We start from the raw sequence: 23,528 nt of genomic DNA, 5'->3' as shown, positions 1-23,528 counted from the left end.
GGGACAGTGGCAATGCAATCGTAATTGCTTCAGCCGATAGATGGCAGTTTCTAAGTGAAATGTGTGTAAAAGGAAATTAATACGCTTATTGTGTGCTAGACTGGTTCATTTACATAGTCCTGGCCACTAAAAATTAAGACATTGAAAAATGCATTATAGCTATGCCTATATGTGAGGTATGAAATTCATAACTTTTACAAGAGTCAGTATTGCTTTGTTATGGAGTCAAAGATGTTGCAAGGAGACCTATACGTATTTATCGCAAGCGAAAAGTCAAGATAATAATGAAAGTAAAAATGTTTAATTGGAAAAACCAAACGCGTGATAAAAGCAATGGAAAAGAATATGTTAGGAAGTGCAGACAACGCAAAATGTTACGACATACAGTATAACAAGATGTTTCTTAGTCAAATGTCCGAAGATAGATTGGAACCTCATAGGCGATGATGATGATTAATACTATACTCGTATTTTCTAACACAATTGCTAATATCGCTCATTATATTATTAATTCTGCTCCTTTTTTGCTTCTACTGTAGTTGCTACTTTCAAATTTTAGCACAGATATTAAATTGAGGTCACTTTCGGATATTCTGTATTAATTCAATATCATGTCTTTATTGACACTAAGAGTGCAGTTTTTGGAGTTTATAGTTAATGATTTTGGTTGAACCAAATTTATAATATATTATTATGATGTACCGAAGTACATATGATACTTCCGTGCAGATATTCTGCGTCATTACACAATGAAAGATGAGTGGAACGGAAAAAAAATTCTCTCCGGCACCGGGATTTGAACCCGGGTTTCAGCTCGACGTGCTGACGCTCTATCCACTAAGCCACACCGGATTCCCATCCCGATGTCGGATTGAATACCTCTTGGGTTCTCTCTGGTGGCCTACCCTCATGCACTGCGTCATAGATGTATGACAGTGGCAAAATGTCCAGGGATTCGATCCGACATAGGGATGGGAATCCGGTATGGCTTAGTGGATAGAGCGTGAGCATGTAGAGCTGAAAACCCGGGTTCAAATCCCGGTGCTGGAGAGAATGTTTCTCCGTTCCACTCATCTTTCATCATATAATGACGCAGAATATCTGCACGGAAATATCATATGTACTTCGGTACATCATAATAATATATGATATGCGAAAAATAATCACTTAGTGATTTAAGACGGCGCTTATTCCGTTGGATTCCGGCCATTTAGTCACTCATAACGAGTGCACCTCTGCACATGTGTGGACATTGTGCCACTGTCACACATCTATGATGCAGTGCATGAGGGTAGGCCACTAGAGAGAACCCAAGAAGTGGAACTGAAACTGAGAGAATTTGATCCGATATCGGGATGGGAATCTGGTGTGGTTTAGTGCATAGAGAGTCAGCATGTAGAGCTGAAAACCTGGGTTCAAATTCCGGTTCCGGAAGTTTATAATACTTCATCCTCCCATTATGAATCTAGAATGCCTCTATTATCGCTGTAAGACGTCGTTTAATATGGATTTGATTATGCAGTTTAATATTTAAGAATCTGTACCTAAAGACTACGCACTAAAGTGATTGGTCTTCATTGTGAGAAAAAGAGCCAGAATTAATTAAAAACGTATGGGTGACATTTGTGTAGCAAAATTGGATTGAACACAGTATACATTCACAGCTGACAGAATTATGCAATAGAGTACGTTTGCTTCATTTCAAGAAAAATGCCAACTGATTAATTAAAAAATTGTAATTAAAATTGTGTAATTTGCTGCTGAAAGCGCTAGGACCAGATTTCAATGCCATAGTTTAAGAATTTTATTTCTCTTGTGCTACCCGATGTGCTCTTAAACGAGGCTTTGAACCAGACACTGGAGCACCCACTTAGAGAGAAGGGTCGGGTGGCACAATCGCCCTTTGTGCCTGATTCGATAATCTGAGCCAGAGTACGAAAGACAAGGAGCAAACACTGGAGAGCTTTGCCTATTATGTTACCAATAAGTTACTGGTCATTCCTCTACCCGAGAGCTACTTTACAAGTGTATATATTTCAGAGGAATTTTGTGCATGTGCTTGCAACATATTTCGTGCTTCTCCCGATAGCAACATCCGTTTTCTGGGATGGGTATTGAATGTCGTCTTCAGTGGTTGGGCAGTTACTCAGAGCACATTTTCCTATGTTGTTGGGTTATACTGCTACTCTAGTTGAAAAGTAGTAAGATAATAATGATTTGAGGAGATTCTGAGAAGACATTTGTCATATCTTTCTGTATGAAGTAGAACGGAATGGTGGATTATCCAGAGGAGACCTAGATTGGAATTTTATCACTGCTAATGAAGATTGATCGAGGTAATTATAGTGATGAAGGAAATAAATTAAATATCGTTATATTGATATTTCAATGTATTGGAAACCTAATTTTGATAATCGATATAGGCTATATTGCAAAAATGTATCGATATATCGAACGATTTTATCGATATGTCGCTATTACGTAAGCAAATTGCATTTTCAGGTATATATTTACTGTTTTACAACAAAATTACTTGATTTTTAATATTTCTTTTTTACCATTGAAATTAACATCACAATGGTCAAAAGCATAATACATTTTCAATACCATATTATGATATAGGGCCTAACTAAATAAAATTATCGTGAAGATAAGGTGAGGTTAAATGATATAGTGGGAAAGAGTTAAGTGAACTCGCATGGTTCAGTGTTTGATATTGGAATACAATTCAAGTATTCTAATTTTATATAGAATTCAATCCAGGACACAGATATAATGTTTTTTTCTACCTAACAACGTAATCATCAATGTTGAATCTTTCGTACACTACTTTTAACACATGAATATAGATAATTGATTAAATGGCGGTCTTACTCGTGTTAATTATGTAAGAATGTGTGGCTTACAGCTGTTTCGGTGTTACTTGACACCATCCTCAGAGCCTACTAGATCTCGGCGCTATCTGAACTTCGCTGCCTGTTGTGTGGGTGCGTTCGTGTGATGAAGAGTTGTGTCAAATAGTGTGTGTGTTCTGAAATTGATCGACACAGAGACCAATTTCAGAACACACACACTATTTAACACGAACGCACCCACACAACAGGCAGCGAAGTTCAGATAGCGCCGAGATCTAGTAGGCTCTGAGGATGGTGTCAAGTAACACCGAAACAGCTGTAAGCCACACATGCGTACATAATTAACACGAGTAAGATCGTCATTTAATCAATTATTTAACGCAATCATTTTTAAATGTAAGTAAACAGAAATTGTAATTATTTTTAAATGTAAGCAAACCGTACTTAGAATGTAACAAGTTTTAACAAGATAGATAGATAGATAGATAGATAGATAGATAGATAGATAGATAGATAGTTAGATAGATAGATAGATAGATAGATAGATAGATAGATAGATAGATAGATAGATAGATAGATAGATAGATAGATAGATAGATAGATAGATAAGTGCATTTATTGATGCATAACAAATTATACAAACTCATTGTATACAAGATCCTTCGCACGAGCTCGTACGGCCATTCGTGCTGTAGCTATGCACAGTTTGAGTCTTCAAAACGAAAATAATACCTACTAATAATAAAATAGTGAAACAATAGTTATTATTATTACTACCGTTATCATTGATTACCACTATTATAACTGAATCGTTGAGTTGGAAAAGGGGTCATGTCCTGAAAAGTAAATTGTTCAGGAGAGACAAAAAACTGTTTTACTACACAAAGGGTTTAAGCATGGTGTCGTGGAGTTGCTACGAAGCAATGGGTTCCAGGGTGAAACAATATACACTATTACAAGTTAATTTAGACATTGAGTGTGGTCAGTAATCCAGTTTAAACGTGCTGGAGATGACCCCTTTTCGAACTTTATGACTTTGATGAGGCCACTAGCCATCTGTTTGCAGGGGAATGATCATGTTATGCAAGACTATATGTTTCGTACGTTAGATATCAATGAAAGAGTGTTTTGTGCATACAAGTTTATTCATAATGTACCCAAAATACAGTCACAAATGCAGACAGTGGTAGGTATATTTCAGTCATCTTTATCTTCTCCATCTTTTGCTGGCCACTGGCAGATACTGTCATAAAATGGTTTGTGCTCGTCAGGTATGTATTGCAGAATTTCCTTTACATTATCTAGTTTCTTCCTGTATATTGGAACAGGTTCACTATATGCTTCTTGATCTGGAAGATCTGCGTTACATTCTCCTTCGAGCAGTGAAAACTGTACTATAGAGAGGTCATCAATGGATGTGCTGGCTTCAATGATTCCGGGACAATCGCAACGGAAAGTGAAGTGGCTGTACATAGATATCTGAAACTTTACTTTTGTTTTGCTACCATAAGAGCAAACTGAGGTAACATTCCTTTTGTAGTGATTTGGCCACCACGACTTGAAGTTCAGAATATCTTCTGTTTCCAGGTTTATGACTCTGAAGTTATTCTTCTGACCCGATGAACTTATCTAAGTTTCATACTCCTCTGGAGTATATATCCTGTCCTCTCGTTTTATTTTCCTTTTTGCGACACTAAAGTCGCGATCACACGCATTGAATGAGTGACCATGCACGGGAAAGCAATAATGTATCTCTGGAATAAGATGCGGCATTGTTAGCAGGAATCTAAGAACGGTATGATTCTTGTTTTGGCCAGGGCAGTTATCAGCAAGCAAATACAACTGCTTCACATAAGAAGTTACGTTTTCCATTATGCAGTGCAACAAACAAGTACATACCGTACTTCATTTGGTCTTTTTTTTAGCAAGACCCTCATGGTAGGAATAAATGTATGCTTCGCCCGATTTCCAATTATGAACACAAAATTCGTACACCCTCAGCTGCCGATAGTAGAAAATCTCTTGGACAGGAATGTGTGGTAGCAGAAGAATCAAAGACAAAGCCTGCCACATCGTCTCTTTCTTTGCACAATTGCTGAATTTCCTGCATTTTGTGGTAGAATTTCTTTGCTCTACGATTATGAATACTCAGTTCACCAGCAGCAACCCTTTTCACTGCATCACATAATGCAGGATTCCGCAATTTTGTCTTCCTTTCTTCACAGTAACCACAAACATCAACTTGCGGTTGCCCAAACCCGATGTTGAAATTTTCATGCATGTACCTCACAAAGAAGTCATATTTCACCCCAATCTGAGGATTTTTCGTGATAAACATGTTGTGCAGAATTTTCATATTCAAATTGTTTGAAATATAGTACTTCTTTGTGTCACTGTAATGCACATCGTGCACAGGAATCGACTTTATGAAGTCATGGATTGAGAGGAAAATGTCTCCTGGTATGACATTATGTCGGGAACTGGCACTTCTACCTCGTTGATCTTTCGGTAATTTTTCTTGAACCAGCAGCTTTTGCAAACGCTCTACTCGTTTCTTTGAAATACCGTGTAAGTTTATGTATGCTGCTTTACATACTTTCACTGTTTCACCGCTCACCTTCACATAATATTCATACGAATATGTCTTAGGTTTTGGGGTAGATTCCGTTGTTTTATTCCGGCTTCTGTGTCTTTCAACAGCGTGATACTGAATGAGGCATTGTAAATACTTGTCTTGATCATTTTTGTTGTCACATTCATTGATTCTGCTAATTATCTGCGTTTTTTGTTCACTGGAAAATGCATCAAAGCATCTCATTTGACACCTGTAAGTAAAACACGACACGTACACAAACATAATCTCTAGTGGATAAGTGGTACGTGTGATAACTAATAAAGTAAACAATCCGCTAGTGTTACGCGTCAATAGCATACACAAGTACTTACGAACAGTCAGACCCAGTCTTGTGAGGTGGAATATGTTTCCCCCTAGATATTGTGAAAGGTTGTCCTTTAACTTGTGCAATTTTCTTCTTGTACGGTGAATAGTTTATCACATCGCGACGTCGACGTTTTCGCCGTAACACATTTCCACTACTGCTGGATGTATCATTGTCACTACTCATTGTTATCGACTAATAAACTCTGCACCAGAGAAGTTTCACTCACTGAACTTAACACAACAGATGCCATAAACAGTTTAAAACAAAATGGAAGTTCTGACTATAGGCCTACACAATTCCGTGACATGTGCGACACCTAATATCTTACCATGGAATACTTCGAAAAAGGGTCATCTCCGGACATGACCCCTTCTCCAACTCAATACTAATCTAACGCACACTTCTGTGGACGGGACATGACCCCTTGTTATACCAAACGATGGGTACAGACATAGCAGTCAGGTATCGCCAATAAACGCCATTTTGAAAAATAATGGACTTGACCCCTTTTCCAACTCACAGATTCAACTAATCCAACTTTATACCAAATTTCACAAAAATAATACAAATAAAATAAAAGGGAGATATGAAAAACACACACGCACAGTGACACACACACACACACACACACACACACACACACATATATATATATATATATACAGTATAAACAATTCAATTTCTTGTTGAAGCTGCACCAAATAATCCAAATAATAAATATAAAGGTAATACAGTATATAAATAAAAATATACACACGCAATAAAATACAAAAGACACAGTAAATACAAAAAAAAGAACATTATCCCCTAATTATATCATTCGCTCAATGTTAATTTCACAGTTGACTTGATACAATCCTTCTATAGTAAGTTCTCATTGCAAGTTATTGTTACACTCCAACATTCCAAACAAAAAAGGTGATGATGATAGGAATAGAATTTTATGCACTAAAAATATATAATAAAAAACAGAATGTTAATACTAGGCTGTGCATAGAAATGATAGCCGTAAACAAATGTCACATGGATGTTAAATCCTTGTTTCTCTTCCCATTTCAGAATAGAGAAATAAGAGTTTTGATACCCGTTTTGAGGTCAGACGGTTCCCTTTCAGGGTGGGACTTGCTCCTGCCTTGAAGAACATTAATAACAACATTAAAACAGTTGTATATAAACCTCCTGTCTGTCTCACGTTCGCACACGCTGCATTTTGAATTTGGTCCTGCATATGAAACCGTTTCCAGTCCAGCCAATTACAACAAGGTACTGAGTGAGGTTGCACAATTAGGCTATGTAACTGTCCACCTTCATTAGCGCTATCTGTATCGTAGTTGTCTAATGTGGATTTTGTTGTTGTTGATAGTGATAATAATTCAACAAAAAAAAAAAAGATAAATTTATGAGAAAATCTACACATTATACGATATATTGAATCAAAATTTCGATATCGATATATTGCTATATCGAAACGAAAATATCGGTATTTCGTGAAAACCGATATATCGTTCCCATCTCTAAGTAATTAGTATGTTATAAAAATTAAAATACAAAGAAGTCGACGTGGAAACATCTGTTCAATATTCGCTGAATGACTGGTTTTTTCCACTTCCTAGACAAGTGTTCGCCACATAAATTTGAACTTTTGGTGTATCTTTAAATATTACATTTCAAAAGAACACTCACAGCATGTCGAATATTGCAGGTACTTTCGTCTTTGGGTAAACAAGAGGGGGATAAAGTTGTTTCATCATTGTGAATTGTTAAAGATTGTAAATAACACATGACATCAACCAACTGACGACAGTTAGTACACAAAATGTAGAGTTATTTGATGAATCAATAGAAGAGTTTGATTCCAAAACTCGTTCAGTCCATTTCGGTATTTTGATTATTTATAGATATATGTAGAGGAGAGTTGGGTAGTATCGGACATCGAGTAATATCGTACAATGATGTTTCTTTCATCTACCACCAGGTGGTAGTACAATGATGTTTCTCTCATCTACTACCAGATGATAGTACCTAAGTGACATGGTTACGTTTCTGTATGCGACATCTGAACACTGCTACTATCATCTGGTGGTAGATGAAAGAAACATCACTGTACTACCATCTGGTGGTAGATGAAAGAAATATCACAATCTGATATTACCCGATGTCCGATACTACCCAACTCTCCCCTAAATGATTATGTTTCTCACTTATGTCATATTTTAAGCTTGTTTTCTTCTTATAGAACGCCAATTCTTGTCTAGAAGTTTGTGTTATTTTGCATGTCACTGGAAAACTCGCTCAGTTCGTAGACCGGTGGCTAAAAAAACTAACCCAATTCTTTTACAAAAATTGACTTATCGTGTTTTGGGATCACACTCTTCAGTTGTTTACTTACCTGACATCAAAAATATAACTTATAGGAATCGCCTTTTCATTACCTGATATTCACCTTAGAGTTAGGATAAAGCTCTAAAAGAATCCAAAGAGACAATCAGCCAAAACGAGATTTGAACCCAAATGTGAGCGCAGCTTGCGAACACTATTTCCGTTGCTACCCCTCGACCACGCCGGTGGCGAAATAAATGAGCAGAAAGTTAGAATGTCTGTAAATGTACATGTGAATCGAAGAGCTGTTTTTTAAATTAATTTTCCTCAAAATAGACAAAGTTTTTATATATGTGTCTGCTTTGCAAGATCTTTTGCTCTACAAAATATTAACTGTCACAATTTTGTGAACATGAGAATAATGTAGTTAATCAAAATACTAATTTATTATCTGTGCATTTCGAACTGGTGGCTCAAGGTCAAGCAATGAACTGCATTTGCCATGTGTGCTTATCCCAATCCTGGACAATTCTCCTCAACTAAAGTCAAATGTAACAGCCGGAATTACCAGTGCTTCAGTTCACAGTTTTCAGTTCAGTGACTCGTGCGTGGATTGTACTTTTGTACGTGACTTTAATCCGCCAGCTCGAAATGCACAGATAATAGTGAAATTAAATAACCAGTTCTGTAGTACGATGTATCAATTCTTAGCCATCGATTTGTGAATTATACCAGAGTATAAAAATAAGTGCAACGTACTCGTCATAGATTACCGTCAGTGTTCCATAAATATATTTCACGTATACTTACTTACTTACAAATGGCTTTTAAGGAATCCGAAGGTTCATTGCCGCCCTCACATAAGCCCGCCATTGGTCCCTATTCTGTGCAAGATTAATCCAGTCTCTATCATCATATCCCACCTCTCTCAAATCCATTTTAATATTATCCTCCCATCTACGTCTCGGCCTCCCCAAAGGTCTTCTTCCCTCCGGTCTCCCAACTAACACTCTATATGCATTTCTGGATTCGCCCATATGTGCTACATGCCCTGCCCATCTCAAACGTCTGGATTTAATGTTCCTAATTATGGCAGGTGAAGTATACAATGCGTGCAGTTCTGCGTTGTGTAACTTTCTCCATTCTCCTGTAACTTCATCCCACTTAGCCCCAAATATTTTCCTAAGCACCTTATTCTCAAACACCCTTAACCTATGTTCCTCTCTCAGAGTGAGAGTCCGAGTTTCACAACCATACAGAAGAACCGGTAATATAACTGTTTTATAAATTCTAACTTTCAGATTTTTTGACAGCAGACTAGATGATAAAAGTATCTCAACCTAATAATAACACGCATTTCCCATATTTATTCTGCGTTTAATTTCCTCCCGAGTGTCATTTATATTTGTTACTGTTGCTCCAAGATATTTGAATTTTTCCACCCCTTCGAAGGATAAGTCTCCAATTTTTATATTTCCATTTCGTACAATATTCTGGTCACGAGACATAATCATATACTTTGTCTTTTCGGGATTTACTTCCAACCCGATCGCTTTACTTACTTCAAGTAAAATTTCCGTGTTTTCCCTAATCGTTTGTGGATTTTCTCCTAACATATTCACGTAATCCGCATAGACAAGAAGCTGATGTAACCCGTTCAATTCCAAACCCTGCCTGTTATCCTGAACTTTCCTAATGGCATATACTAAAGCGCAGCTAAAAAGTAAAGGTGATAGTGCATCTCCCTGCTTTAGCCCGCAGTGAATTGGAAAAGCATCAGATAGAAACTGACCTATACTGACTCTGTTGTATGTTTCACTGAGACACATTTTAATTAATCGAACTAGTTTCTTGGGAATACCAAATTCAATAAGAATATCATATAATACTTCCCTCTTAACCGAGTCATATGCCTTTTTGAAATCTATGAATAACTGATGTACTGTTCCCTTATACTCCCATTTTTTCTCCATTATCTGTCGAATACAAAAAATCTGATCAATAGTCGATCTATTACGCCTAAAACCGCACTGATGATCCCCAATAATTTCATCTACGTACGGAGTTAATCTTCTCAAAAGAATATTGGACAACATTTTGTACGACGTCAACAAAAGTGATATTCCTCTAAAGTTACCACAGTTGGTTTCGTCCCCCTTCTTAAAAATAGGTACAATTATGGACTCCTTCCATTGTTCTGGTACAATTTCCTTTTCCCAAATAGCAATTACAAGTTTATAAATTTCGCTATATAATGAACTTCCACCCTCTTGTATTAATTCTGCTGGAATTTGATCGATACCTGGAGACTTGTACTTTTTCAGATTTTCTAACGCAATTTCGACTTCTGAAAGCGTGGGTTCGGGTATAAATGGCTCAGCATTTTTTATTTGAATTTCGTCCCGATCATTTCTATTTGGCCTATGTACATTTAGTAGTTGCGCAAAATAGTTTTTCCATCTGTTTAGGATTGATGGAGAGTCTGCAAGCAAGTCACCATTCTCATCCTTGATCACGTTTACCCTTGGCTGATATCCGTTCTTAAATTCATGTATACCCTGATATAAATCTCTAATGTTTTTTATTATTATGTTCTATTTTATTATCGTCACCGTGGCTCAGTGGTAGAGTTCTGGCTTATAAGCCAGGGGGTTCAGGTTCAGACCGTGGTCCAGGGTACTCAGATTCCCCTGTTACAGTCCAATAATTTTCCATCATTATCATTCATTACCAGTGTGATGTAGATACCGCCTGAGGTACTCTCTGGACAGTCTCTGACAAACTAAGTGGTCTGCGATTCTCGATACTAGCGACATCATTGAGCCACGCACGTAGAGTCGGGGCGAAAAATAGCAAGTTAGAGTCATGCTAATATAAAAACAAAATATATTTTATTTAGGCCTCCTTTCAACTATTGGCATAGTTATGTTTACCTAACATAGTTAATATAAATAAGATTTCATTCCTACGTGTATCACCTTTACGTTAATTTACTTCCATATAATTGCTATTTTGATAGATATGGTAGGCAAAAGGTGACGTGTCAATTTTCAGCGAATATTTTGATGTTGTCTTTATTGTGGCGCAAGATGACAATATATATCTATGTTATTTTTCTCTGTAACACGTTGTTATAAAAATGATTACTGTGGTTTCATAGGATCGTTGAAACTAACGTTAGATCCACACTTTTTAAATCTACAAGAAAGGGCATCACATATTGCCTTGGATCCACATATTCATTATTAAAACTGAAGTCGATCATACAATCTGAAGATTTTATTGGGTCTAATCAATGTTATATGCATTTAAACCATTTACATAAATTTCTCATTGTAGTTCTAATAATTGCATAAATGTCTCTCATTTTTAGTATATCGAATTTCATAGCTAGAACAACAGAATGGAAACAGAAAACCTATACAAGCATTGACACTCAGAGTAAACAAGAATTGAAAACGGTGTGCAGAATCGAGAGCATTGAAAGATACAATTTCATTGTTTTCAATTATCACTTACTTCTCCTGCAAAATGGTGGAAGTAAATGTTTTACGTGACGGAAGGAATACGACAGAAATCCATACGAATATAGGAGACGGGACATCGCACACAATGAGAGGAATATGGGAGAATCCGGGAAATCAAGGAGTATTACAAAGCTATATTCGGTCCCCCTTGTATTCTTTGTCTTTTAAATGCATTACCCAACCTCATTTTATCAGTAGTCTGTCCAACATGTGATTTTAGCCATATGCCACTACCTCAAAGAGCACGATATTTTTCTCATCCATTTCTCTCCCTGAAGAAAGTAGACCAAAACCTCTAGACGTCATGGACTTGATACACGTCACCAACAATAGAAGAAGTCCAAGTGTAGTTACACAACTTTTTAATTTCTGATATCTTCAAATTTGACTTTCAGAAAATCTGCCATGAAACATGGACAAATTCGTCATCAAAGATACTATGACATGCTAACAGGGTGTTTATTTAAGAGCCTTATCTGTTGCTTTTCTCCAGATTTTGTTTTGTTTAGGATATTTATTACAATTCACAATGTAAAGCCAAGTCTCCTCGATCAACTGAAGAACAGAGTGAAAAGTATATTTCAGATGATGATGATGATGATGATGATAATGATAATATAGCTAAATCTTTAATTAAAATCATACATTATATATGGCTTGACAGATGGAGCTCAGAAATCAAAGCGAGAATGCTACAAAATGAAATTAATAATATTATATTAAATTACAGTATAAATCAGTCGTCAAAGTTGTAAACAATTTCATAGATCCCAAATAAGGTTATATTTAATTTTCTCATTGTGTTTAATTCAGAGAAAGTTATGGGAAGCTATTAGCACAATTAGATTGAGTGGAAGACATTAAGACAATGGCTTGAAGCAAAGTTTTACTGCTGTGAGAATGCGTCTCCCCCAGATGTTACACCTTCGCTTTATTATACTAGAACTGTCGTTATTTCGCGATCTTGGAAATTCTTCTGCATCTCTGATGATAAAACAATTACTGCTAAAATGATCCTGTAGAGATAAGTTTGGTAGAGACATAAACAATCGTTAGAGATGAAAACAATGATAATAGTTGTCCTCTGACGAATGGAGCCATTATATGTAGACCTAAATATTTTCGATTTCTTTATATGTAATTTCATTTAAATTGATGCCATTTACATCGATATTAGTATTCGTAATTTCATTCGGGCATAAAGTACTTCCTGAATAATAGTACACAAGAAACCTCATTCAAATCGTGAGATGAAGATTGAGTCTTAACTGTGCCAACGGACTATTCGTCACAAGTTTCCCCGGATGACAATGATCGGATTCAATGAGAATTATATTACACTAATGATCTGTAATATGCATTTTTACAGAGAGGGTTTATTTCTAATGCCATTACGACTGAGTCACTACTTTCTTATAAGCATCGGAGACCAGACCAAATCAGGTCAGAGAACACTGCACCATGTAAGAGACTAGATCGTATCTGGCAAAACAAGACTACACAAGGTAGTAAGATAATAGATCACACCTGGAAAAACAAGATTAAGCCACCGGCGTGGCTCAGTAGGTTAAGGCGCTTGTCTACCGGCCTGAAGTTGCGTTCGGGCGCGGGTTAGATTCCCGCTTGGGCTGATTACCTAGTTGGGTTTTTTCCGAGGTTTTCCCCGTAATGTGAATGCAAGGTAATCTCTGGCGAATCGTCGGCCTCATCTCGCTATCACCAATCTCATCGACGCTAAATAACCCAGTAGTTGATACAGCGTCGTTAAATAACCAACTAAAATAAAAAAGTACAAGATTACGCCTGATAGTAAGATACTAAATCACATCAGGAAATACAAGACTGCGCCATATAGTAAAATGCTAGGTCACACACGGAAAAGCAAGGCTAAGTCAGATAGAAAATAGATCACACCTGGCAAAACAAGATTATACAAAGTAGTAAAATGCTGGATAATATACGGCGAAATAAGACTACGCTAAATAGTAAGGACATAGATCACACCTGGCAAAACAAAATTACGCCAAATAGTAAAATACTAGGTCATATACTGTAAAACAAGTCTACGCCAAGTAGTAAGATAATAAATCCAAGTGATTAAGGTGAGGGGAAGGAGCAGGCTAACGTACTGTACCTCCTCGACCAATCCATCGTCCTTTGTATATCTGTGTTAGATGTTCTCGGACATTTCGGTGAAAATGGGCCAGTGCTCCATCATGCATGAACCACATCTCTATCCTTTGAAGGCGTGGAGCTTCCTCCAGCAAGACGAGTAATTCGTTTGCTATGAAATGATGATACCTCGCACCGTTCGTACGCCCGATGTGGAGGAGCGAGTATTGCAACTTTGGTTCCATCAGGGATGTAAAGAACTACAGGAGCGCGACACCAATGCCTGCCAGCACATCCGAGACCAACCGGAAGTGTTTCAATGAGTGTATGATTCCCTAAAACGAGGGCAGATAAGACGCATTACTACGAAAGCACATCACATTGAGCACTTCCTAAAGCGATGGTGAACAAGTGCTCAGAGCTCTTAATGTATGAGTTTAGGTCCCATGTTTATTAGACTTTTTTCTTGTTTTCGTGCATACTATCTTCTCTCAAAATATGAAATACTTTGGAAAACGTGTTATGTGTCTTTCTCGTGTTAAATGTTACATTACCATGTTTCAGCCTGTTGTCGGCCATCTTCAGAACTGGTTGTTGCTGGTCTTGGCGCCTTTAATTTCAGAAAACACACTCTTTGACTCCACATTACACTACACAAACACACCCCCACGGGAAACACAAACAAAAGGCGCCAAGACCAGCAACAACCAGTTCTGAAGATGATCTATAACAGGCTGAAACATGTTAAAGAGGTAATGTAAAATTTAACACGAGAAAGACACATAATACTTTTTTCGAAGTGATATAGTGTGTAATCAAGATGTTATTTGAAATACTTTTCTAACACCCTGTATTATAAAGTGTGTTGTATAATTGCGTTGTTACGATACTATTTCTGGCGGCCGTTACCGCAGTCCTCGCCGAGGACACTTGCGTCGGTACATCGGTAAACCAATCCGGTCCACGCCTGTGGAGTAACGGTCAGCGCGTCTGGCTGCGAAACCAGGTGGCCCGGGTTCGAATCCCGGTTGGGGCAAGTTACCTGGTTGAGGTTTTTTCCGGGGCTTTCACTCAACCCAATACGAGCAAATGCTGGGTAACTTTCGGTGCTGGACCCCGGACTCATTTCACCGGCATTATCACCTTCATATCATTCAGACGCTAAATAACCTAGATGTTGATACAGCGTCGTAAAATAACCCAATAAAAACCAATCCGATAACAACTCTGTATAATAAGTATTGGATATCCTTACTATTCACAAGATTGTATTACAGCTTATTTTTTATTAATGCTGGTAATAGATCAAATAGGGAGAGGTGAAAAATCTTGGTGGACTGAAAGATGTAAACGAGAGTACTCTAAGAAAAACCCTCAGCAAAATCTGTTTTATCCGCTAAAAATTCGGACCGCCTGATTGGAAGAAGAGCGCTTAACGCTCAACCGGAGAGCTTGCCATTGAGAGATAACTAAATTGTCTTGTGAAAATATATTTTGTCTTGAGAATTCTCAAACTTCAGTATCGAAACTTTTATTATTACAATTTTTTTCCGTCGGAGTAATAAATGCACGGGAATAGAAAGTCAAAATGGAAATAAAAGGAAGTTGAAAACACGTTTATGATTGATTGGGGATTTGAGATTTGGTGCAATAAGGACAGTGATTTTTTTTCTGCAGGCGTATACTAACTCACGCCTCTGTCGAGATCTCATGACCCTTGTCACTCGCTGCAGACGGAAACAAAGATGGCTGTGACCGGCAGACCACGAGCCTCCTGGGAGTAAACAAGCCATGTTTTTTCTCCGTCACGGTGACGTATGACTTGGACAATGTGCTTAGTATTCTGGCTGCGTGCTACTCCGTAATCCTCAGCATCTTGAGAAGGATTTCGTCAAAGGGATAAGACGCAACAAATACACGGATGCCGTTCGCATTAAATGTATATGACAAATCCGAGCCTCACATATAGGCTATGTCGTCTGGAACGCGCTTAATATTTTTATATTAAATTTATTTTCACCAACCATCATTAAGATACATTGACGGGTATTGTGCAATTATCACCACCACAAGGCAATAAGTTTTAGACCAGGAATCTATAATGATATCAATCATTCCTATTCTGTTGGTCACTCCTTCCATATTAATTCTAAATCATATGTATTTTACTATCTTTTAATTTGTAATACACTGTGGTGCATAAATCACTTGTATTTCCCTATTTTAGCTATGCTGATATTTTACTGACTGACTTCGATCCAGCGACAACAAAACGAAACTTCAACGTGCTCATAATTTGTGTGTACGTTTTGTAAGCAATGTTCGTAAATCATATCACCCCATCCCTGGAAGCAATAGGTTGGCTTAAACTAGATAAGAACAGAAATTTACATTCACTTCTCTTTCTCTTCGAAATCTTGAACTCTTCTATTCCTTCATACCTGTCGTCTCGCTTCACTTACCATAATCTGACCACACGCTCTCGTCATGAAACAATACTAACAATACCATCTCATCGCACATCCTCATACTCATCCTCTTTCACAAGAGCCCTACTAAGACTCTGGAATTCGCTACCTGCTAGCATCAGGGACTGTCGAAATAAAATTGAATTCAAACGCAAACTTACTAGGCACTTGGTCAGTAATTGATTTCTTGTAAATAGTTTCCTTTATCTATTACAAAATATTTCAATATCCAGTAATTTCATCACTATACAATTTCGTTTTTCTAGGTTTAATTTATAATTCAGTAAATAAAAAATATTCTTTGTTTTTCTATGACTAATTCGTTTATATGACCTCATTCCATTTTCGACCAATGAAGTGTAATGAAATTTTAAATTCCAACCAATCACAGTCACACTTTGCGATCATTTTTGCAGCTAGATTTATCGCTATCAATTTATCGCATGGTCGTTCTTTTGTTTAGCTGTTGTCGCCAACTGTTTCCCCGTAAATTGATGATCATGAATATATTAAGATGCAACTACACGGTTGAACTTTTCTTTCAGCTTTATAGCAATGAATGCAAGATTGATATTTAATATTAATTAATATATTTACGCAGTGAAGACGATGTTCAAAACGGCGCACCATGTAGACACAAAATCTTCATGCATATTAATTGAACGTACCTTTTAAACTTGATTCTTTCAATATTCTTCCCAGATTGCACGCATACGAGATTGGAATATTGGACTGTGTAGAATGTAGATGCAGCTTTAGTTCCGTTAGACACTACAGCGAGAATGCGTTTGTCGAGCTATAAAAAATGCTTTCGTGTAGCACTGATTGTAACGGTCGAAGGAAGGCACAGCTGACATTGGTCCTGCTCCCACAGGTAACTTAACCTATAAAGCCTATATAATTTGTATTTTGTGAATGAAATGAAACAATTAATAGAAAGTCAGATGATCAAATTTATGTAACATCATCGCATATCAAACCCAAAGACCTTGTATAGTAATAATAAGCTCTTTGATCAAACTGCCTTTCGTATGGCGTAATAAAATTCGTGAATTAATTAGGCCTATCTATTCAGAGATGGCTTCACTGTGTAGCAACATGTCTCGCTGTGAATACATAAGCATTGGTATATAGCTGTCCCCACTGTTACTGTTAAATTTAATTATGATTTCAGTAAATAATAAAAATGTATTTATGTTATAATAATAAGAGAAAAGTGCAGTACATGTAATTAACACTGTTAAACTTGCATTTCGCTTATCGCAATTGGCATTACTGAATAATAACATCGAATTTCTTAATTGCAGTAATCGATATTCATCTACGAGAATTTCAACTTCACAATGTCTAAATAGGTTAAATATTCGTTAATATACAATTATTAACATTTTGTGATCGAATTTTGGGGATATATTATTTACATTTTTATTTCATTCACGAAATAGTCCTAATAAATGTCACTCGAGGTCTGAGATTTATCTGGGAAATCTCAGACCTCTCGTGACATTACTACAGATAAATTATCTAGCTTTCATTAGTCAGGTAATCTTTTCGTACTTTGATTTTTATTGTAATTGTAAATTTAATATTGTAATTTTATTTGTAATTTTAACTGCAAATCTAATACTAATTGTAAATTTATTCTTCATATTATAGTTGGATTCTCCTGGTAGAGGGGTAGAGAAGGCCTGAGGCCTTATCTCTACCAGGTTAAATAAATAAATACTACTAAATACTAAATTACATATAACAAGCTGTGTTCCATATTCTGTTCCGTCTGTCACTGCACACTAAAATGATGTGTTCGATATGAGAACCGTAAACTTCAATGCACTTCTCCACACGCTCCCGCGGTCACTATATACACCCATAAGCATAGATGTGACGTTAGTGCACGCGTCCCGGACGTGTACTTTCAGGTGATCAGTTTCCCAAATGTTCTATGGTAGACAATTCCCTTTAAATAGCCTTACAGAAAATCGAGTGAAGTCAGGTCTGGTGATACTGTGCTCTCTCATATTCAAGGTATGCAGAAAGTCACCGTGCTCATTCAAAACCACAGGCATAATCATGTCCTCCAACATGTGCATGTGCAGGCAACTGTTCCCATCAATGAATGTGAAATTAATCAGAAGATATTTTCAGATCCCTCACCACATTACCTTAGTGCAGTGATGTCAACTGATGCCCATAGGAGCAAGCGCGCGCTTTAGAGCCCAGGAGAACCTGAGCGTTTTACAGAGATAAGGAAACAGACAGACGAAAGAGGTAGTATATGCCGCTTGGTCTAGCTGTATACAGGGATAAAGGGAAGAGAACTTATTAAAACTGAATACATGTTAATTTTTAGATTTGACTGAGAAATATAAGTACATTATAAGAATGTAAGTTTTAATTTTAATCCTCATTTTTCACAAGTTTGCTTTTTTATTCAAAAGGAATATTTCCTCAACTTTTTTACAGAAAAGTGAAATTTTCAGATATGTTTCTTTAGTAGCCTTACAGATACTATAACAATGTTTTAGTAATCTAATATATCGTAAATACGTATTTCTGAAGATAGTGTATTAATATGTTTGAAAATATTCGCATCTAAGGAAATGAATTAACAAAGCAAATTCTGTTACATCACAAACAAAATATATGTGCCTATATGTTGGTAAAACGTCAGCTCTATAGCTTTAGCACATTTCGAGATAATTTAATATTCTGATAACAGAAAGTTGCGCACCAGTATCATCTAAAAGCATAATACGGTAAGAGTTTTATTATGTAATATTAGTTACAGTTAAAACATATACCTAGGCAACTTTGCTATGAACTGTAATATTGTTTTGATTACTTTTATAAGGCTAAAGATACCATCAATATCAATTTAAACTTATCATGTCATATTCAGTGTCTTTCTTTGGGATAATACTTTCTTTATGAACGATGTGTTTAATTCACTTAATACAGTATAGTTGTAGTTATTATGGAATTTGTGTGAATATTCCTTCTTTACTCTTTATTATATTATTAACGTTTAAAATACAACTGCAATATTAGGCTAAGAAATAGGTGTTAGTACTTTTGTTTTACAGACAATATAGAAAATAACAAACAGAAAGAAGCCATATAAAAATGACATAAAATTTGACGTTCCTTTTGAAGTTTGTGCACCACTGTTTTCTTAATCCAACAGGCTGCTTATTCCTCCTAGCATACCTAGCGCTTGATGCCCGCGTACGACGTCAAGGTTAGAAAAATGTGCTTGCTTTGACATCACTGCCTTAGTGCTTCCCTGAATTTTGACCACCATATCTGTTGCCTGTCTATTTACATCTGCACTGCCAGAAAAAAACAAACGTCTTCATCGGGAACAGACTGTTCTTCCTGAAGTCAGAATCTTCGGCAGTCTTCCCTGAAAACATTCACAGAATTCAACTCGTTTGTTGTAATCGTCTTTGTTAAAGTACTATAGCAGTTGTATCTTCTACCGTTGTCACATATTACATTGGATAATCTGCTACATGCTTCTCCGGCTTACACTAATTTCCATGGATAGGTATTTGGTACTTCTTTTAGTACTCCTTGAAAATGACGCTAGCACTGCTGTGAAGGTTCCTAGTTTGTGCAAATTCTCGGCCTACAGCTACTCTTATGATCTTCGACACTTCTGGTTTTCCGAAACATTTCAATGATTTCGCCACTGTATCGTGGGTTATAATTGTTCTATGGATGTGCTTGGCATAAATATCGCTACAATATGACTACAACTACCCGAATTGGCCAGAAAAATAATATATCTTGTGTATTTACGAAGTTTGTAGTAAGATTTTTTTTTTTTTTGCCTCTATGTCTTCTTTGAGATCCAGGAACGATGTTCATATAGGACTCCTACTTATGTCAGTATTCTATTTCTTTTGACCAATTTGCCTTTTTTTTCTTGAAACTATATTTTTTAAGTTAGAAACGCTCAAGACTGATGCAGTTTTAACGAAATTCAATTAAAATATTCGTACGTGTCCATTAGAGATGAACAACGATCGAGAAAGCAAGACTAACAGCGCCCGCAAAGCCGAAAACCCGCACAACAATGTTCTATACGTCGCGTCATTGACGTAAAGACTGCTTGTGAATGTGAAATGCCGAGATTGAACACTCCCGAACTCCCGAACGTCAAGCAGCCTTGAATCGCCACATTTGTTTATACCAGCCTGAACTTTTATCTATTTTGGCAACTGTTATATTATATGTATAAACAATCAAGTAGCCTATTTGAAACAAGATCTCTATTTTTCAGTGTATAATAATCCGTTCCACAAACTTTACTTAATTAGTCTACTGGGCCCTTACTAAAAACTGGGACTTTTTTTACATGTTTATGATCATGTGTACAATCTCGAGTAAAAAAATAACGTTTTATTGAACATTACGTTTTATTTAAAATTCATGTTGATTTTAAATGTTGAATAAATGTTGTAAAATATAATTTGTTTTCTTTGTTTATTGTACTGTAAGTCATAAAGAATGATATTTTAAAAAGTAATAAAAGTTCTGTTTTATGTTTCTTAAAAATGCAAATTTATTTCATATTTTTTTTCTATTTATATCACCATAGATAATATCTGATAATAGAACCAGAACATTTATGTAACTATACTACTGTTTCTTCTGTCTTTTTGTATCTAGTGTATTAAACACATCTAATGTTATTTATTTCAATGATGTACAGTATGTCATTCAAAGTTACGAAATTTTTCTACGCCGACCAAATACTTGCTATTTCGAGAATGAAGAGCAAGACTAGAAGCGCACGAGAATTAGGCTGGACACACACAGGAAGAGACGAGACTGTCAGAGCAAAGAGGCTCAAGACAAAATGTCAGTGACTATCAATAGCTTGCTTCTTATTTTGCTTTTCTCAATTTCAGTTATTATGGCGTATGATGGAGATTAATATATATTATCTGTGTTTGGACGAAAAGCTAGTTCGCAAGTTTTGGATACATTCCGTCAACCAAAAGAGGAACCTTACAAACTTTTTAGATGAACTTCTGGAGGATCATAAGAAAATGTTCAACTTCACACTAATGAGTATATAAAGTTTTGATTATTTATTAGGGTTAATAAGTGTTTGTTTGTTATTTGTGTTTTGACAATCTTTTAATTGTTAGTTTTAAACAATGTAATAATAATAGTAATATAATAATAATAATATAAGAGTAGTAATAATATTACTGCATATATGAAGCATTCTTTTCCTGAAATATTTCTTTCTAAAACCGGTCAATAAGATGATTTTAGCATGTTCTTTTAATTTATGATTGTTTATTACGGGTTTTGTCTGAACCAGAACAGCAACTTTGTCTACATCTAATTCCATTCTAGTACTGGAGCACGATAATGACACTGAATTCAAATTAATCTGAATCTTTTTCCGATACTCAGCAACGCTGATAATATGAAATAATGACAGCGGAAGTATGCATATGCGGAAACTGGACTGTCTCTTGTTCCTCGTGACGAGACGTAATTCCAGGCATCTTCACTGTTTAGCCTCAAACAGTCTCTGACAGCCTGAGACAAGCCTCTCTATCTATGTGCGGCTAATCCATAACAAACCATGTTAACTTTATCCTCGAGTCGATCTCTGACAAATACAGTATGACTCGTCTCAGGCTGTCTCGCCTCCTCCCGTATGCGTTCACTTTTACGAGACGAAACTCGAAAGATATTTTATTATAATAATCATAATATTATCAACAATTATTATAGTAATAGCAACAATGCTATAAAAAAACAAATTGAAGACCGGGTTCTATATGATTTATACCTTATATTTCTACTTATGGTATATCTAATATACACAGTGGGCGAGAGCGACAGTTAGATTTGTTCACCTCTAATTATTATTACTACCAATACAGTAGAGCGTCTCGTTTAGGCACAGTGAAAATGTAAACAAACTGCAGGTAACGTGTGGGAGGAGGACGAGCCGTACGATAAACACGAGGGATGCACAAGGTTTTAGTTACAGCATGGTTGGCTGAGCATTAATTGAAATTATATTTTCCAAAAACACTCCAGTCAAAAGAACACAATTGCATAACGTTATCATATATACATTTTAACAAACAAGCAATTGTAACGTTGAAATAATACAATATAAAAATACATTTTGCTACTTATATGATGTTGCTTTCAAGCAGCACTATTACGGTCATGAATTTTATTCTCTGTATGAGTAACATAATATCACCGTCTTCTGTGGCCGAATTAACAAAACTACAGTGTATTGATCTGTACTGTACCTGAATAAATTTAACTTTGAGAAGGGATAATTACGTTCATAAAATAGTGTTGCCACTTCAGATCAATAAACTGCAGCTTTGATAATTCGGCCACAGAAGACGGTGATATTATGTTAGTCATACAGAGAATGAAATTCATGACCGTGAAAATGCCGCTTGAAAGCAACATCATAATATAAGTAGCAAAATTTGATTTGTTATATCAAATTATTTCAGCGAAACAAATTTATTATTTATTAAAATGAGTATATGATAACTAGGCTTCGAGACTTCGGACCCGATAGAGCAGTTCAGTGGGAAATCTGCATAACGGCGTACTGAGTATATTGGTAAAGCGTACAGTGGGTAGGGGTACTGTAGAATGAATGACAACAAATACGCAAAGGAAAACGCTCTGGATTTGAAGGTCCTGATGAATAATTTGGTTTTCAATCAAACCTATTTTAAAACTGTGTTTGAAACTATTACTCGGTTAGGAAAGTCAGAGCATGAGATGCCGGAAGCTCTCAAATGAGTTGAGGAAATAACACAGAGAATTAATGAGACACCATGTACACCGGTTACTGAACGTGTAAAACAGAAGTGGAAATCAATTTTATGTAAAAATAACGGATATGGAACTTGTGTAATATAAACAGCAAATTAGTGGACATAGAGTCACCCGAGAATGAAGGACTGTTCTTAGAGACTGCAATGATGTTAGGTTTTTTCGTTTTGCTCCTATGAAGTCATGCGACGTAGAGCGCAGCTTTTCACAGTACAAACTGTGTTTGGTAGACAACTGAAAAAGATTTACGTTTGAGACACTGAAAATGTATCTCGTAGTACATTGCAATTCGGTACTGTAACTGGAATTCCTAAAGACACCAATAGGATAAATGAAGAAATTTAAATTTCTATATGTTTATTTCCACCATTAACACTGTATATAATTAAACACAAATGCTTATAAAAGACAGGAGAATAAATGCTTTTCACATTCATTTGACGTCATTGTGTAATGTATATT

General features: G+C 36.2%; 1 non-coding gene across 1 annotated transcript; it reads right to left on the bottom strand.

Moving 5' to 3' along the window:
• Positions 1 to 781: 781 nt before the first annotated feature.
• TRNAD-GUC (transfer RNA aspartic acid (anticodon GUC)) lies at positions 782 to 852 on the bottom strand. Its single transcript has one exon. It is a non-coding gene; the product is annotated as a tRNA-Asp (tRNA).
• Between the last annotated feature and the right edge of the window lie 22,676 nt (positions 853 to 23,528).

The sequence above is a fragment of the Periplaneta americana genome, chromosome 11 (genome assembly GCF_040183065.1).
Source record: "Periplaneta americana isolate PAMFEO1 chromosome 11, P.americana_PAMFEO1_priV1, whole genome shotgun sequence".
NCBI classification, from domain to species: Eukaryota; Metazoa; Arthropoda; class Insecta; order Blattodea; family Blattidae; genus Periplaneta; species Periplaneta americana.
Note: the sequence above shows the minus strand (reverse complement) of the source record. Positions and strands in the feature narration are given on the sequence as shown.